Source organism: Chrysochloris asiatica, unplaced genomic scaffold, assembly GCF_000296735.1.
Source record: "Chrysochloris asiatica unplaced genomic scaffold, ChrAsi1.0 scaffold00244, whole genome shotgun sequence".
Taxonomy (NCBI): domain Eukaryota; kingdom Metazoa; phylum Chordata; class Mammalia; order Afrosoricida; family Chrysochloridae; genus Chrysochloris; species Chrysochloris asiatica.
The window spans coordinates 4,319,207-4,326,197 of record NW_006408762.1 but is presented as its reverse complement, the minus strand read 5'-3'; the positions used below and the strand labels follow the sequence as shown (position 1 = coordinate 4,326,197).

Sequence of the window (6,991 nt, the reverse complement as noted above, 5' to 3'; positions counted from 1 at the left end):
GTTATGATTAATTTTCCTGACCCCTCACAAAAAACTGACATTGTTCAACTAAGGGGGCCCAAGTATGAATTAGAACAATGCACAACGTATTTGGAGTCCATGGTAAAAGACCTTGTAGAAAATAGCTATTCCATAACTATTCCCATACTAAAAAAGTTTCACAAGAGGATCATTGGAAAAGGAGGCGCAAACCTTAAAAAAATCTGTGAAGCAAGCAATACCAAAATTCATTTTCCACCAGTGAATAGCAACTCAGAAAACATTGTCATCAGAGGGAAACGGGAAAACTGTGAAGTAGCTTATAAATGGATTTGTTCCTTTCAAAAAGATACAGTGAATATTTCAGAAGTGGAAATTTCAATTCCTTCCAATCTACATAAAGCTCTTACAAATCCCCAAAACTGTTTGATTGGTTCAATCATGAAAGAATGTAGAGGAATTTATATTCATTTTCCAAAAAACAATGCAGGTGTTCAAAAAGTCAACATTAGAGGCCCTGCCCAAAATGTTGAGAAAGCTAAGGAAAAGCTGCTGCAACTTGCAAAAGAAAAAGAAACCAAGAGTTTTGCTGTGGTCCTCCATGTCAAACAACAATTTCACAAATTCCTCATGAATAAAAATGGTGGTAATGTTCCCAAAATCTGTCATGATACTGGAGCCCGAATCATTTTCCCTGTCCCTGAGGATGAGGATCAAGAATTGTTAACTATCACCGGGAGTGAAGAGGCTGTAGAAGATGCAAAAAATGAATTCAGGGCTCTAATTGAAAACCTAGACTCTATTGTAGAGGACAACATACTGATAAAGTCTAAGTACCACCATCACTTTATGATGAGAAAAGCCCAGGCCTTACAGGCGATTACTGAAGAATATGGTGGTGTGATTATTAACTTTTCTTCTTCTGGTAAACAGAAGGAAAACGTCACAATTAAAGGTGCAAAGCCTTGTGTAGAAGCAGCTAAAAAACAGATTTGGGAAATTATTGGTGATTTAAATACCCAAGTTACAATAGAATGTGTCATTCCCAAGATATTTCATCGTTTTGTCATGGGACCAATGTATTCCCGAGTCCAACAAATAATTAGAGACTATAATGTTAAAATCAAATTCCCAGAAACAGAGAAGTCAGTTACTAATGTAAAGGCAGAAGTTCTGCAAGATGAAGGGGGTGTTGGAAATCAGAGCAATACAGATATTGATTCTAGTTTTCCAATGAAATGTGATATTATATTTATCTCAGGTCGAAAGGAAAAGTGTGAAGCAGCCATGGAAGCCCTTTTGGCTTTAATTCCTGTCACTGTTGAATTAGATGTACCCTTTGACCTTCACCGTTATATCATTGGTCAGAAAGGAAGTAGTATACGTAAGATAATGGATGAATTTGAAGTTAACATACAGGTCTCTGCAGCTGGATCACAGTCTAATAGTATTTCCATCACTGGTCTTGCTGTAAATGTTGGCCAAGCCAACACTATAATACAGCAACGAGTCAAGGCATTAAAAGCTGAAATAGAAGATCGAGCATTAAGAAATTTTAAACTGAGATTCACATTAGACCCCAAATACCATTCCAAGATCATTGGTCGAAAGGGGATAAATATCACTCAGATTTGCCTGGAACATGAAGTTACCATCCATTTTCCAAGTAAAGGGAGCAATGAAGTACAAGACCAAATCATTATCACTGGATATGAAAACCATACCATTGCTGCCCGAGATGCAATAATGAAGATGGTGCATAAACTTGAAAAAACGGTTACTAAGAAAATCCCACTAAGCCACAAAGTCCATGGCCAAATTATTGGGTTACATGGCAAGACTATTAAGAAAATTACTAGTAAGTTCCAAGTAGAAATCCAATTTCCTCCAAAAGGTGCCCTGGACTCAAACTTTGTAATTGTGAAAGGACTTCTTGATAAAGTCTTGAAAGCAGCTGAGCATATGCATAGCCTTGAGAAACATTATCTGGCTGCTGTCATAAAGGATAAGTCTCAACCCAAGCATATAAAGGGGGTCTCTCTGTGTAAAGTATCCAGTGCTATAACCACGAGTTGTGCAGTAAAACATGCTTCCTGTACTTCAAGCACCAGTCAAAAGACCCCTGAAATGAACAACTCTGAAGACTCTCCCAGTTTAGGCCATCAGGTGACTCCTAAGACTCTAGCATGGAGATGCAAAAAAACAATGATTTGAAAATTAAAAAAAAAAAAAGATTGTTCCAGACAAATGACCAAAAATTGCCATAAAAATGTCTTCCCAAATTTACCCCATTACTGAAAGATAGACAGACTTTTAAAGCTCTTGCATCCAATGCATGTCTTCTTAAATAAAGCAAAGTATGACATAGTGGAATGGAAGTATTCAATTCTGTGTGCTGTCAGTGGTTACCAATTTAGGGTCTAGTTTCTACACAGGACCTGTTCTTGACATTACCTTTGATCAGAGTCTCCATTATTTAAAATGAAATTCATTAAAATATTGAACAAATACCACTTGCCAAATTACATAGTCTGCCTAATATGTCATTCATTATTAACTTTCATTCTGAGACCTAATCCTAGACAAGGAGACTACATCTGTGCAATCACCCAAAGGCATAAATCTCCTTGACTTAAAAACAAACTGTAGTCTTTTTACTTTTTTTCTAAAATATTTATTTGTATTACTATCAATCTTCTGTTTTGTAGAGTACAACCAACTTTCTGCCAGGAGCCCAAATGCTCTCCTAGTACGGCTTTTAGAATATAGAGAAAAATTAAATTTGGGCAATGTGAATAGATGCTGGGTGTGATGTTGAATACAAAAGTAGCATAACAGTAATATAAAAAGGGAATAATAGTGGTAAAAAAATTTCAAGTGACTTACTCATAGTATAATCATAACTAGTATTTAGAGGCTTGAGACTTCGATAGTTTTAAACTTTCCCAGACATAACCCTCAAAGGTCTTCTTAGGGTTAAAACGTCAAACTCAAGAAGTGACTGCTTTCAACTCATGTTTCACTTACCCCTTAGATCTGGTAATGCCTTTATATTATGGTGTAAGTTGTTAGGTTAATGCATATGGTAGTATACTAATCATACCTCCCTACAAGACTAAAGTACTTTATATATGAAATTACCCAATATACTGCAGCTACAAAAAGCTGATACCTAGCATCTAAATCAACTCCACCGCCAATATTTCCTTCTTCTAAAGAAAGGCACCTTGCCCAAGGTAATGCTCCCTTCTCAGTAGTAGCCTTGATTCAATGCCTGGTCAATATGGTCTCATAAATTCCCAGACCCCTTTCCACAATTCAACATATCTCTGTATTACCGTCCCAGATCTAGAGCTTACCATGAGCTCATCGCAGTTGCTTACTGTGACTGCATCAAAGTAAAACCTCTTCCTCTGCCCAGTTCTTTATTCTTTATTCTGCTACCTTAGTTTATCTCAAGACCACTTCCCAGCAAAGTTCCTGAATATAGATCATTTTTTTTCAAAGTCTAATGAAACTTTTATTTGATCATTTTTTTATGATGAATTCATCTGTGAAATATAAAGGGCTATAGAGGTTTGTCAGGAGAGGGAGAATGCTGCTACAACGTTTTAATGATTAAAGAGTGACTTATCTTCTTTGGAATAGTTTCAAGTTCCATCATACATGAATACAGAGTCTTGGACAAACCATAAACAAATGTCGGGGCAATTACCCTTTAATATTTTTTTTGGTGGGCGTCATAGTATTTGGGATTAGATATTCAGCATGTCAATGTGTGAATTCTGACACCATCCTTGCTGCATGCCAGGCTGCTTTTCTCTTAAAATTACCCTTAATAGTAGCTTTCAGAGAAGGTAGTACACATACACACCTAGGTAAGGATATATGAATTTTCATTTAACTAGGTATTGCCAATTTTTTCTTCACTTTTACCAAGAGTGTGTGCATTCCTGGTGTTCCATATTTTCCTAAAGAATTATTTTCATTAGACTGGGCATGTGGATATTATTGGCTTAGTATTTATTTTGACACCGTATCATCAGCAAAGGTCCCAAGAGTAACAATTCTGAGGCTGGCTAATGACAAGACAGTGTTTAGTCCTCTTGTGCATGGGATTCTATCTATCAAAGCCAACTTGACAGCACCTAACAAGATATGTTTTATGGGGCCCTGGGATGGTATTGTAGGATAAATACTGGTCTGTGGTTTAAACCCACCAGCCCCTCCTCAGAAACCATAAACAAGCTTACTGTGAGTTGAAACTTACTCAGTGGCACTTATTTATTTTATAGCACTGAGCCAATGTCCTTAATGATTATAGACATATTGCCTAGCTTTTGTCCCTTTAGTCAATTAAATTGACTAAAGCACAGATGTATAAAATTTAAAATACAGTACAGGAAAATTCCTGTCTGACTGCATCAGAGCAGAATCAGGTAGGAAAGGCTACCTGAAGTGGAGAAGGGGCTGAAAACCCAATGACGCAGCTCTCATGAAAGTGCACGAGAGCTCTGGATTGAGCATAAGGGTCAGGGCATCAGTTTCCTGAAACCACCAGTGGAAAAATCATGGTCTAAAGGGAAACATCGTGATTTAAAAATCAGTCAAGACACGGGACACCCTCTGCCGTGATCCCAACCAGGCAGAAGTCAGAGGGTGGCGCTACAGCCAGACCGGCACAGGGAATCAGACCTACATTTGCAAAAGGAGATGTGGGGAATTCTACACGTTTTTTTCCCCCCTCTTATTCCCTGGCATGCCTTTTTATCCAGACTGGACACCTTCAGGCAGGTGAGTGTATACCCCCAAAAAGCGTCCAGCATTGAGACTACAGCTTTCCCATGGCAAAGAGAGAAAGAGCCACATTGGCTCTAGGGCAAATTTTTGGCTGCTGCTTTTGACTTCTAACTGTGGGTCCTAGCCCTAAAGTTAACTTATGCAGGACCATTAACCCCTGCCTACACAGCCAGAATTAAAGCAGGTTTGGCCTGACAGACATAGCATATGAACAATCTGTAAAACTGCAACATTAAAAGACACAACTATTTCAGGAATTATGCTGTGTACATGCAGATACTTAACTGACCTTCTGAGACAAAATACTAAACAATCTTTCTCCCATTAACTTTTCAGTATCTATCTGCGCACCTGTATGGTGGTGACTAGAGGAGGGGCCTGAGCTAGTGGACACCCCCAGAAACTACTGGAGCCTTCTACAGTGCACACATATAACCTGTGTAGCAAGGCGACCGGATAGTTGGACATAGTTTTATTTTTGTTTCAAAGTGTAGGTTCTTGTCTCTGCTTTTACATTGCTTCTTCTTTTGAGTCTTTTAATCATACATTTTTTCCTGAACATGGGAGATTTTTACTCTACGGTATGTTGTCTTAAAGTAAACTTTAAGACAAAAACCAGCATAAGAGATAAAGAAGGAATCAATTCAAAACCTGCAAAAAGAGGTCCAGATGATTAATGATTAAAAAGCAAATAGCAATCGTTGCCATATAGCCAAGCTACAAGAATTACCCATAATATTCTACCATTGAGACATGAGCCAATAATAGCTGCTAAACATTACATAAAAAAAAGGAAGCCTATCTCCTGATCATACTCTCTAGGAGGCACCCAGTAAGTTTAATAACACCAACAACAAACATCCATTGAAGCATTAAAAAACACACATAACTACTGGAAATGACAAACAAAAGGTCTCAAACACAACAAGGGAACTCAAAATATGTCTAAAAAGAGAAAAGAGTAACTGAGACAAATGCACTGGAGACAGACAAAGGTTACCCAGAAGAGGAAGAGCAGGTTTTGGATTTGCCTGAGAAAGAATTCAGAATGATATAGAAACAAATTCTAATGCTCTGAAAAGGGGTGGAGGAAAACAAGGAAGAAGTCAGGGAAGTACTACAAGAGCAATCAAGCAAGCTAGATACAGCATTGGAAACAATTCAAAACCTGCAAAAAGAGGTCCAGATGATTAATAATAAAATAAGAAAAATGGACAATACACTGAAAGGGGAAAGAAGCAGAATAGAAGAGATGGAAGCCAGAACTAGCGATCAGGAAGACAAATCTCTCAATACTGCTAAGAGAGATGAGAAAGATGAAAATAGGATAAAAAATCTGAAGAGAGTCTAAGATTCTTGCTGGATAACATGAAGAAGAACAACTTAAGAATTATTGGCATTCCAGAACAGGAAGAATCACAGAAGTCCCCAGAGGAGATAGTTTAAGAACTTCTGGAAGAAAATTTCCCTAACATCTTGAAAGATGAGAAGATAAACATTTAAAAAGCTGAACACACCCCAGGAAAGATAGACCCCAAAAGAAAGTCACCAAGACATATAATAATCAAGGTCTCCAAAATCAAAGACAAGGAGAGAATCCTAAAAGCAGCACGGCAAGCAAATCAGATTAACCTCTGACTAGTCAACACAAACCATGCAGGCAAGAGGCAATGGGGAGACATATACAAAACCCTAAAAGAAAAAAAACAAAAACAAAAAAAAAACTGCCCAACAGAATCTTCTATCCAGCAAAACTATCACTTAAATATGATGGTGCAATAAAAACATTACAGGATAAACAGAATCTAAGAGTTTTTATGAAAACCAATCCAGCACTTCAAAACATCTTAAAGAGAGTTATTTGGACTGAAAACCAACAGGAACAGACAAGAACCAGACATTGACAGTTGTGGTAACACCACCTGGAACTCAGTTGACAGATAGCAGAGTCCAGAACAGAACAAAACTACAACAGCAAATTCAAAGGAGCTGTGAGGTCAACCGAAGATCAAAATAGTAGCAATGTCAAAGAAGGTATAAATGTAAGAACAGAGATCCAGGTGGTGAGGATTTAAGCTAGATTACAGGATACAATAGATTGTCTTAAATGAAGAGAAGAGTAAATAGACTATAACTTTCCCCAAGAAAGTTAATATGTCATAACTTCCCATTAAAATGAACTTCCAAGCAGAACACAAATGAAAACTAAGAA

General features: G+C 37.6%; 1 pseudogene; it reads left to right on the top strand.

The window, feature by feature from the left end:
* The first annotated feature begins 3 nt into the window (after positions 1–3).
* LOC102811711 lies at positions 4–2,193 on the top strand (annotated as a pseudogene).
* Positions 2,194–6,991: the final 4,798 nt, after the last annotated feature.